The 12,573-nt window shown below is 41.3% G+C and overlaps 1 pseudogene; it reads left to right on the top strand.

Moving 5' to 3' along the window:
• The first annotated feature begins 2,114 nt into the window (after positions 1 to 2,114).
• Positions 2,115 to 12,573, top strand: part of LOC132206650 (protein mono-ADP-ribosyltransferase PARP14-like) — a 44,584-nt pseudogene continuing 34,125 nt past the window's right edge.

Genomic DNA, 12,573 nt, shown 5'->3' with positions numbered 1-12,573 from the left:
TGAGGAATTTTTGATACAAGGAAAGACTAGTGAAATTGGGCTTATTCTCCTTGGAGCAGAGAATGTTGAAAGGGAACCTTATTGAAGTGTTCAATATTATGAACAATCCTGATAGGGTAAAGTGGATATTTTGTTTCCAGAGTTAGTATTTCAGTAACTAGGGATCATAATTTCAAGATAGTTCAAACGAAGACTGAGATGAGAAGAAGCCTCTTTATTCAGAGAGTTATCTCTCTAACCTTTGATCCCATTTGCCCCAAATGCTATATCTAGTCTCCTCTTGAATACGTTCAGTGTTTTGGTATCAACTACTTCCTGTGGTAATGAACTCCACAGGCTCACCACTCTTTGGGTGAAGAAATGTTTCCTCATCCTAAATCATCTATCCCGAATCTTCAGACTGTAATCCCTGGTTCTGGACATAATCACCATCAGGACCATCCTCCCTGCATCTATCCTGTCCAGTCCTGTTTTTATAAGTCTTTGTGATATCCCCCCTCATTTATCTGAACTCCAGTGAAAACAATCCCAGCCTAGTCAATCTCTCCTCATACGTTAGACCCATCATTCCCAGAATCAGCCTGCTATACCTTCGCTGCACTCCCTTGAGAGTATGAGCATCCCTTCTCAGAACAGGAGACCAAATCTGCACACAATATTCCAGGTGTGGTCTCACCAAGGTCCTGTACAACTGCAACAACATATCCCCGCTCCTGTACCGAACCTCTGGCAATGAAGGCCAACGTACCATTTGCCTGCTTTACCACCTGCTGCACCTTCATGCTTGCCTTCAGTGACTGGTGCACAAGGATACCCAGGCCCTGCTGCACACTGCCCTCTCCCAATTTACAGCCATTCAGGTAGTAATTGGCCTTCTTATTTTTGCTTCCAAAGTGAATAACCTCACATTTATCCAAATTATACTGCATATGCCATTGATTTGTGCACTCAACCAACCTGTCGAAATCATTCTGGATGATCTCTGCATCCTCGTCACAGTTTACTCTCCCACTCAACTTGATATCATCTGCAAACTTGGAGATGTTACATTTTGTTCCCTCATCCAAATCATTAATATATATTATGAATAGCTGGGGTCCCAATACTAATCCCTGTGTCACCTTACTAATTACTGCCTACCATTGTGAAAAGGATCCATTAATTCCTACTCTTTGTTTTGTTCTGCCAACTAGTTTCCTACCTCCACTCCCATGCACTTTAATCTTACACATTAATCTCTTATGTGGGATTTTGTCAAACACTATGTGAAAATCCAAATATACTACATCGACTGGCTTCCCCACATCTACTCTACTAGTTACATCTTCATAGAATTCCGACAGGTTTGTCAAGCATGATTTCCCCTCCATAAATCCATGCTGACTCTGTCTGATCCTGCCACTGCTTTCTAAATGCTCTGTTAAAAGTCCTTGACAATGGATTCAAAAATTTTCCCCGTTACCAATGTTAAACTCACTGGTCTGTAATTCCCTGTTTTCCCTCGACCTGAGGGGCAACCTTTTCACACTGAGAGTGGTTTGTATGTGGAATGAACTGCCAGAGGAAGTGGTTGATCCAGATACAGTAACATCATTTAAAAGACATTGGGACAGGTAGATGAACAGGAAAGGTTTGGAGGGAAATGAGCCAAATGCAGCCAAGTGGGACCGGTTTTATTTGGGAAACCTGGTCAGCATGGTACTAGTTGGACCAAAGGGTCTGTTTCCCTGTTGTCTTAATGACTGAAAATCCACAATTCGTCCGATCATATCACTGCTTTCCACGCGCTCTGCTATTAAATCTTTAGTAATGGACACCAGTATTTTCCCTGCATCTGATACAGAGGAAAACAAAATAATAGTGTTACAGCATTACAGCCAGCCTAAAGTATACTGAAATGTTTTGTTAATCCCTTTGTAACCCTGCCTGTATGTGATTGTGGTTTCCAATAAAGTAAGCATTTTCCCAGAAAGAGTCACTGTCATCATAGAAGATATTTTAAAAATCTCCCCTTAATAACATTACAATAATTAATGATAATATTCCTTAGATGTTTTCAATGAAGACTTGAATTTATTTTCTATAACATGGATTCTGGATATTTTAAGTGAGACATGGTGAGCGAAGATTGCAGTTTTGCTATCTTGGCTACAGGTTTTTCACAGATTGCAAAGAAAGGCATTAAAACAAAATTAGCAGCCTACTTTCAGAGCAAGAAAAAAATCAGGTGGAGAAGTTGTGACTTTCCTGGAAAGAGATGGTACGTTTCATTTTTTGTATTCTGTTACTCGGGAGTTGTGTAAATTGGGAGCAATTTGTGGTAAATAAACTTGAATGAAATTATCAGTTACCATTAAAAATTTGCGAGCAAGTGCTCATGAAGAGAACACGAAACTTAAAATGGAAGTTTACCTAAACCAAAACTGGATCAGTCTTTGAGTTACTTTCAAGTTTTTTTTCATACCGTTGTATCATTTTCATACTAATATAAGTTTAGACACATTTCTTGAAATTCCAAAAGAGAAAAAATTTTATTTTGAAGTTTTTTTTATAAGAATCACAAAATCACTGAATCGATGGTGGTGAGCTGCCATCTTGTACTGCTGCAGCTCAGGTGCTGCATTTAGAGCCACAACGTCTTTAGAGAAGAAGTTTTCAGTTCTGGACCCAGTGACTTTGAAAGAGAGGTGATATATTTTCCACTCAAGATGCGGAGTCGCTTGGAGAGCAACTTGCAGGGCGTGGTGTTCCCATGCATTTGCTGCCTGAGTCCTTCCCGATGGAAGTGTCCTTGGGTCTAGTCAGTGCTGCCTCAGGATCTTTGATGAATTTCTGCAGTGCATCTTGTATATAGTACTCATTACTGTTGTTGAGCGTTTAATGATGGAGAAAGTGCGTGCTTGTGGATGTGGTGCCAGTCATGTGGGTTCCTTTGTCCAGAATTGTATCAGGCTTCATACATCATAGATCATAGAATCTCTGCAGTGTGGAAGCAGGCCCTTCAGCCCAACAAGTCCACACTGACCCTCAGAGCATCCCATAACCCACACATTCCTAAACACTATGGGCAATTTAGTATGGCCAATCTACATACACATCTTTGGACTGTGGAAGGAAACCCTTGCAGACACAGGGAGAATGTGCAAACACCACACACAGTTGCTTGAGGGTGGAATTGAACCTGGGTCCCTGGCGCTATGAGGGAGCGGTACTAACCACTGAGCCACCATGCTGCCCACCTCCTGCTTCTTCAGCACTATTGGAATTGCATCTATCCAGGCAAGTGAGGAGTATCCTATCAATACAGTGTGGAGCAGGAAAGTTGAAGTTTCAAGTTTACACCCTTCATCAAGACTGGGGTGGGGAAGGGAGCTTGGAAATAAATGGGGATTGGGGCTGGAGGAAGGCAGTTGGGATGGTGATAGGTGGATGCAGGTCAGGAGTAGTGAGGATTGGTCGAATTATGTCAGGTGAGGGAGGGTTCGACTTGGATGTGCCAGAGGTGGGGAGATTTTGAAACTGGTGAGTTCTATGTTGAGGCCATTGGGCTGTAAGCTCCCAACGTGGAATATGAGGTGTTGTTCCTCCAGTCTGCATGTGGTATCATTGTTTCAAAACCAATTTCAAAATCTTCTCACTCCTGCCTTCCACCCATTGCATTTATATGGTGTGAATATTACTTGCCACTTGTCAGCCCAACCCTAAATATTGTCCAGATCTTGTTGTGTTTGAACATGGACAGCTTCATATCTGAAGAATCAAAATTGTGCTGAATATTGTGATTATCGGCAAGCATCCCCAGTTCTGACCTTATGATAGTGGGGAGGTCATTGATGAAGCAACTGTTGGTCATTAATACTACACTTTGAAAGATAATGTTAGTCAGGCAAAGAAAAACATTATTTCTGAAGTTGCAACAATACAATGTTACCAGATGCAAAAAAGAACAAATTTAAACTATTAAAACTGGGTGGATTTGTTTCAGGTGATGTGCTAAAATTGTGAAACTCATCCATTTCTATTTCTAAGAAATGTTGGATGAGCAATCATCCCATCCAGAGGAGGCACATTAGTTGCAAAATGTTATAATCAACTAGCAAGCCTCAAAATTAACAATTATTTGAAACTTAACCTGGACTGGCTGGATTTTTATCCATCCACTGGCTAGGCCAACATTTATTGCCCCATGGGAAATTAAGCATCAACCACATTACTAGGTCTGGAGCGACACATCCAGACCAAGTAAGGATGGCAGCTTCCTTCCCTAAAAACATTAGGGAATAAGATGGGGTTTTCCACTGACAATTATTAGACTAGTAATTCCACAGTTTTATTGAATCTGCATTCAAACCTGGTTCCCCTCAGAATAGTACTTAAATGCCTGGATTAATATCTAGTGATAATACCACTATGCCATTGATTCCCTTTACTTGACCATTAGTTAAAGAAGGCGAGGAATGCAGTACCCAAGAGCCAAATAAGCGGGTGTCACAGTGGCTCAGTGGTTAGTATTGCTGTCTCACAGCACCAGGGCCCAGGTTCAAGTTCGCCCTCAGGTGACTGTCTGCGTGGAGTTTGCACATTCTCCCCATGTCTGCGTGGATTTCCTCTGGGTGCTCCAGTTTTCTCCCACAGTCCAAAGATGTGCTGGCTAGGTGTGATCGGCCATGCTAAATTGCCCATTGTGTTCAGGAATGTGTAGACTAGGGGGATGGGTCTGGGAGGGATGCCCTTGTTGAGCCGAAGGGCCTGTTTCCACACTGCAGGGATTCTATAAGTAAACACATGTCCAATTAGTTCCTGAACCCTGGTTACATTTTCACCCATCCCCTGTATTGGACATGCCCATCCTTTGGATTTCCCCATAACCCTACTATTCACATCTTCAGCTTGTTCAATCTCGCTCCACAAGCTTTTGATCTCCTTCTCCACATCAAGGGATCCAATCTCTCTTCTGTGCCCTTTTGATCTTACCCCAGCTTTTCTGATATCCCATCAAACTTCTAGTTTAATATACAGTCTATGTAATATTCTTTTATTTTTGGCAGGCATTTGCAAGGTTGTAGTTCTCAACCACCTAAAGAGAAAAAGATGCTAGAAACAAGTGGAGAAATAGTGAAAGAAAACATATCGGAAAGGTGGCAATAGGGATAAGATGGGAAACAATTGGGAGGAGAGAAAAGGATATCAAGCGGAATGGGTGGAGGACAGGAAGGGATGGATGGCTGTTGTGAAGAGGAAGGAAATGTATTCACATGCCCTTAACCTTGTTGCACAAATGTACTCTTTTGGTGGTGGTCCCCGATGGTCTGTTGAGGACCATTAGTGAAGTTGAATGCAAGATCACTTTCTCCCCAAAGCAGCCAGCCCAACACTGTCATCATTCAGACAGGCTAAATTTATGAAGGAAGTTTCAAGCAAACATAAGATCACAAAGATAATAAAATGTGAGGCTGGATGAACACAGCAGGCCAAGCAGCATCATTGGAGCACAAAAGCTGACGTTTCACGCCTAGACCCTTTTCTGACAAAGGGTCTAGGCCCAAAACATCAGCTTTTGTGCTCCAAAGATGCTGCTTGGCCTGCTGTTTTCATCCAGCCCCACACTTTAACTTGGATTCTCCAGCATCTGCAGTTCCCATTATCTCTGATCTTCAAGCAAACGTAAAGCCTCTTATCTACAAGTGCAAAGGCCTACCTTTTTGTCAATGATAAACTCTGAATGGTTCTTTTACTGTCATCACTGCCAGAACTCAGCCACATTAGGGGCATTTAAACAGTCCCTGGATAAGCATATGGATGATGATGGGATAGTGTAGGGGGAGGGGCTTAGATTAGTTCACAGGTCGGCACAACATCGAGGGCCGAAGTGCCTGTTCTGTGCTGTATTGTTCTATGTCCGATGAGTGTATTGAATGTTTTGGTGTCTATTTCATACCTGTAAAAAGAAATGACACCAGACAATTTCTGGTCCCAAGGAATGGAAGATGTGACATTAAATGCCCCTTTAGCAGCATCTTGAAGACCCTGATACCTACAACTATGATATTCTTACTTGCTTGAATTTTTAGAGACATGTTTAAGACAAGATAGGCTGCTGTTATCAGTGCAGTTGGTTTATACAGCAGAATTGGGGCAGAAAATTCCACGAACCTCCTTCCACACAGGTTACATACCAGGAGTATATATTTGGAATATCTTGCCTTCAATGTTTTGTTTTGACTGTTGCTGTTTTCTTTTCAACCCGGTAGTAGTTTCACCCAGTATAACACAGGATGAAAGTATTGAGCAAAATGATCTGAACGACTCATGTCGAATTTGTATTAAACTGGAAACTGAGAAATTTGATCATGAACACTTCAGTCTTTATATTGAGTGCTACAGTGGTACCAGCTCTTTCCGGGCTTTTTACACCAATGAAACTTCAGGTTACATTGTGGAGTTTATGTATAACGTAGGTAAGGTTTAAGTCAATAAATGACTATGCACAGTCTAATTATATAATGAAAATATTCTTGTCTCATGCCATTAAAATGCTTTGCAACTGTAAAGGAAGTGTTGGGCAGAGAGGCCCATGGAATTAGGAGAATGTTCTCAAAAATCAACCAGTCAGCATATTTAAAAGTGAATTTAAAAGTTTTTTTTGGAAGCAAAGGTTATAGTAAAGCAGAAAATGGAAGGAGCAGCTTGGCCAAAGTAATTGGTGAAAGAGGTGGATAATTGGTGAGTATTATTGGATGGAGAGATAAAACAATACAGAGGGGGGAAAAAAGCAAAGTGGTCAGAAGATAGTTCAGGCGGATAATTTCTGTTGATTTCCGTGAAAGCAAGGGACAGCTTGGAGTGTCAGCAGGGCCCTGTGTCATAATCGTTTAGGCTGTCATCCCTTCTAAGAATGGTTACCTTCTGCCAAGAGCTATTGGCTATTTATAAGGTAGAAACTCAGCAGCCTTTGTAGCCCCACTGTGAGCAATGACCAGTGTGAGGCCGGCATCCTGACAAAGAATGCACCACAGCTCCAATTCTGCTAGATGTGTAACTTGAGTTTGGACTTACCTGGATTGATAACAGGCCTATGAGAGTTGTTGAGGAAGATAGTGGTTTGTACTATTGCAACATGGGTTACCATTGTCTGAATAGGGGGTTCCTCCACCTTACAGAGCCATTTGGTAGGCCAGCAGCTATACCTGTTGTTTTACTGCCCCCCCACCTCCCTACCCATTCCCAAGGCACCAGGTAAAATCAAAACCAGCATGTTAGCCATCAACAACATGGCACTACCTCATGTACAAGAAGATATGGCTGGCTTCTAGAGCAGCTATTGGATAATGTAACTAGAGTAATAGAGGAAGGGACAGAGTACACAAATAGGGGAAAAAAGGCTGTAAATAGTGTCTGGGCGGGGCAGTAAATGGCAAACAGGCAAAACTAGTGGCTCTTTTCTTGAATGCATGTAGTATTCAGAACAAAATAGATTAATCAACTACAGAAATGCAGGTTAATAGGCATGATCTTAAAGCCATTACACAAAGTATAACAAGGGTATCAAAGCTGGGAACTAAATTTTCAGGTTCTTGTGACTTTTCAAAAAGACAGGCAAGAAAGAAATGGGGGTAGCATTGTTATAGAATGGCATAAATACAAAGCAAGAAAGGTCTTGAATTTGAAGATGCAGATTTCTTATGGGTGGAGGTATGAAATTTTAAAGTGCTACAATGGACAAAGAATAAATTAGTACAGCATGTAACAGGGTGTAATGGGTGACTTTAATCTTCATGTAGATTGGGATAGTCAGATTGGCGTTCAAAGCCATGAAGAATTTAGAGTATGTCTGGGAAAGATTCCCAGAACAATATGCCATGGATCCAACCAGAGATCTGGTGATGTGTAATGAGGCAGGTTTAATTAAGATGTTGGATTAAAATATTCCCTCAAACTGTAAATCGTTATATAGTATAATTTAGCATTCAGTTTGAGAAGGAGGAGCTTGGGTTGCCAAACTTAAATACTTGTAATTACGAAGGAATGAGAGTGGAAGTGACCAGAGCAAATTGGGAATGGGGTTTGGCTGCAAATGTGGTAAGAACATAGTTCATTGCATATCGCAAAGACATATTTCATTCAGGAATAAGGATTTTTGGAAGGGGATGAGCCAACCATGGTTAACCATCAAAATTGATGAAATATATGGCAAAGTTAGCGGCAAGTCAGACTATTAGGAAATGAGAGATAATAGGAACTGCAGATGCTGGAGAATCCGAGATAACAAAGTGTAGAGATGGATGAACACAGCAGGCCAAGCAGCATCTTAAGAGCACAAAAGCTGATGTTTCGGGCCTAGACCCTTCATGACAAGTTTAATAATCTGAAAAAAAAAGTTCCGGCTAAAATTACAAGTAACATCAAGATGGGGAACAAGAGCTGCTTTCTATATTTGAGAGAAACCAAAAGGAACATAGGTCCCTTGAGAGAATGAGGTTGCAGGAATAATAATGGGAGTTAGGAAATGGTAGAATAGTTGAACAAATACTTTGCATCAGTCTTCCCAATAGAAGACACTAACAAGATTACAACATTGGTAAATACCCAAGGGTCAGGAGGAGAGGAAATACAATACCTATAATGAGAAAAGAAGTGCTAGGGATGTTAATAGGGCTAAAGACCAACAAATCTCTCTGTCTTTCCAGGATGCATCCTTTGAGATTTAAGTAGCTACAGAGATAGTGGAATGCACTGGAAGTAATCTTCCAAGAAATCTTAGATTCTGGAAAAGCCCCAAGGATTGGAAAACTGCCAGGGGCAAAAGTCAGGTAACTATAGTTAGCTGCCTCTGAATGGGAAAATATTAGAGTCTATTAAATAATCAGAGTTAGCATAGCTTTATGAAGGGGAAATTCTGTCTGTAGGACCCATGGTTTTGGAGATAGCATTTTAGCATGGATAGAGGATTGGCTAATTAATAGAAGACGGAGTTGTGAGAAGATGTTGATTTTCAGGATATCCACCTGTAAGTAATGGTATGTAGGTATCAGTGTTGGGGCCACATTAATTAAAATATACTTTCATGATTTGGATGAGGGAAGTGAATGTACTATAACCAAATTTACAGATGATACAACAATGTGAAACCGCAAGTGGTGTGGATGACAAAGTTTTGCAGAGGGAAATAAACTGGGTAAGTGTGTGGGCAAAAACTTGGAAGATGGAACATAATGTAGGGAATTGTGAAGTAATGTGATATGGAAGGAAGAAGAGGAGCTGAATGTTATTTAAGTGGAGAAAGTTGCAGAAAGCTACAGAGTAGGGTGATTTTGTGCATGAATCACAAAAGCCAGCATCTAAGTTAAATGGGTAATAGGGAAGGCAAATTGAATGTTGGCTTTTGTTTCAAAGGAATTGGAATATAAAAGTAGGGAGGTTTTGATTAAAACTAGACAAGATATTAGTCAGATCACAGCTGGAATACAGTGAATAAGTTTGGCCACCAGAGAGATTTCACAATGCTGATACCAGATATGGATGGCCAGTTTTATGAGGAGAGGTTGAGTAGGCCTGTACTCTTCTTGGAATTTAGAAGAATGAGAGGTGACCTTATTGAAACGTACAAGATTCTTGGGTAACTTCACAGGGTAGGTTAGGTTGAAGAAGGTTGTTTTCCCCTTGTGGGAGAGTTTAAGGCCGGAATAAGGTGTTGCATATTTCTTCTCTCTGAGGATAGTGAAATTGTGGAATTCTTTACTGCAGAGTGCTATTGTTTTATGGCTGAGATACACAGATGTTTAGTCATGTAAGGGAATGAAGGATTGTAGGGAAATGCAGGAGAGTAGGAGGATAATCAGATCAGCTGTGATCCCATTGAGTGATGTGGCAAACTTAATGGCCAACTTCAGCTCCTATGTCCTGTGGCCTTTGAAGAAGGCATGTCCTAACGGGGGTTCCAAGATATCCATTCCCAGAGGCCAGTAGTGCATCATGTCTTTTGGGAGTGGCAGACAGACAAAATGTGACACTTGTAGTACATGAAAACAAGTGAGAGAGAGAACGCATTGGTCAAGGAACCATTGAATCAATTTGTCTCAATATGATGTTTTATCCTGTTTTTAGAGCACTTTTTCACAACAAGGAATTCTGGGTTTGCAATTATGTGATCAAAATTAGTTTGGTTTGTTTTTCATGTATATCATTAAGTAACAATGTTAATGACAAATTTTAAATGATTTTTATTACAAATTTCTCTTTTCTTGCACTTAGGTTTGAACAAAGCCCTCCATTCTTTAAACAACAAAGCATTTTGTGGCCTGCAACTGGTTGCTAAGCATTTGCCAAGAACACGATGTATCCGCGTTACTCCATTCCCTGAGTTGATAGCAGAGGATTATCTCTCTTTGTATTTTGAACGCCTTTTAAAACATGATAAACATCTGGAGGTTCAAATAGATAAATCTACACAGTCTGCAATAATAATTTTTCCAAACCCAGAAGGTGAATATTCTCAATGTATGAAAATATAGATTTGGTCCTGGGAACAGGGAATACAATTTGAAATATGTTGATGACCCTATAATATTATGATTAGCATTCAGTCACGGGGGCTCTAAAAATGTCAAGAAGGTATAATGACAGGTTAATACAATGTGTAGACAAGTGCCAAATGCAATTCAATGTAGTAACTGTGAGGTAACTTTTTTTGTAATCCTGGGATGTAGGTATACATGACAAACACACTATGTATTTCAAGCAAATGGCCATGTCTCAGAGTCTAAGGAGTTCTCAGTCAAGTCAAAGGAAATACTGTTCAGTCATAGAGATCCATAAATAAGTCCAGAGCAGCCTCCAATATCAGCCCAGGAGTTTAGTCACAGTTAGCTGACAGCTTGGGATGGTCACGGTCAATGGTTAGTGTGTACATTTGGGTGTTCACCAAGGATAAGAAGCTAAGCCTGAGATTCAGCATCTGAAGGGCAGCCCCTGTGTTTTTTCCATCATGATGCATATTGCAAATGTGGAATGGAACTGAAAATGGCTGCCACCACATGTTTGTGGACGTAGTAAATATTTTCTTCTGAGCGGGCTTTATTTTTGAGCGATGTGAGGTACTTCCAAGGGCAGCAGCATTGCTCGGACATCCAAACTCTACTGAAAGATATCTGAAAGCTCCACACTCTGTATGTGATCCTTGGACATTAACCTACTGTGTCAACTATAAATCTTGGCCTCAAGCACTCTTGACCACATCATGCAACATGGGAATTAACGCCATTTAATGGTTGTGATGCACAAGCAATGAATTGTGACCTGGAAAGTGTCATGCTTGTCGTCAAACTTGTAATTACCTTCCAAGTACTCAGAATGCACATGTACTTGTTTCATACCTTGGACTATAACACCTTGTATAGTCCTAAAGATGTTTGACGCTCCATACCTCTAATCTGATAGCTCCTGCTGAACAGACATTTGCTCACAGCTGATGATGAAAAGTGAACATATATTTTTACAAATATGAGCAGTATCGATGATGAAATGTGCTTGTGCTATCTGTATGCCATCAGAAGGTCATCATCTTCTCCCTTTCCCTTCATCTACAGCCTGTACAGCCCTGGGGTCTGCAGCTATGACAGATGGAGCCCGCTGTACGATGAAATCCATTAGCCTTAGAGTTTTGGTCAGATGACCCCAGGGGCATTTGTGGTTGGGGGGATCAGGCATGCTAAATGTGAATTGCCCAGAGACACAGGCACCCTCCTTGGCTTGAACTCCCACAAGAGTAAACATGGCAGGCTGGGTGGAGATGGAAGATGTGGATGCATCTAGAGTCTGAGCGCAGTGTTCTGCAAGGCCTGTATGTGGCCCTGCTCTGTCTGGGTGCTTACTTGCACAGTTCTGTCTCATTGTGAGGAACGGATGCCTGGAGTGGGGTCAAAGCCCATTGTTCCCATGTTGCCTTGGATAAGCATATGGATAATGATGGGATAGTGTAGGGGGAGGGGCTTAGATTAGTTCACAGGTCAGTGCAACATCGAGGGCTGAAGGGCCTGTTCTGCGCTGTATTGTTCTATGTTCTATGCCTTGCTGTTGTTGCTGAGTGCCAGTGGTTAGATTGATGGAATGGAAGTCAGTGCATAAATCCAACAGACACAGTGGTGGTCCTGACTCCCCATGGCAGTTGCCAACCTATCCATGGAGGCAGATAGACATCTCCATGCCAGAAGCAGCATAGTGGAGTCCTTCAGTTTTGATTCCGATTTTCCCCCGTGCCTGTGACAAAATTGTCTGCTGCTCCAGTGTCTGACTGGGCATTTGAATGAAGTTCTGAATTGTCAACACGTGAGGTCCTCTCCTGCCTGGAGCAGAGCAAGTGCATGTTTTCAGCCATCATCCAACAGCCAAAGATAAAGGGTGTTTCTTCCTTGGTCACTTTGGAGATGTGGCAGTGATGTGTTCACCAACATATGCTCCCAACTTTAATCAAGTAAAAATATCCAATCTCTCAGTCTTTGCTAAGGCTATACAGAAGCCAAAGGAGACAAGAGAAAATATGTCACAAACACAGAGTAGAAAATTGAGCATGTTAAG

The sequence above is a fragment of the Stegostoma tigrinum genome, chromosome 2 (assembly GCF_030684315.1).
Source record: "Stegostoma tigrinum isolate sSteTig4 chromosome 2, sSteTig4.hap1, whole genome shotgun sequence".
Taxonomy (NCBI): domain Eukaryota; kingdom Metazoa; phylum Chordata; class Chondrichthyes; order Orectolobiformes; family Stegostomatidae; genus Stegostoma; species Stegostoma tigrinum.
This window is presented reverse-complemented; position numbering and strand designations above follow the sequence as displayed.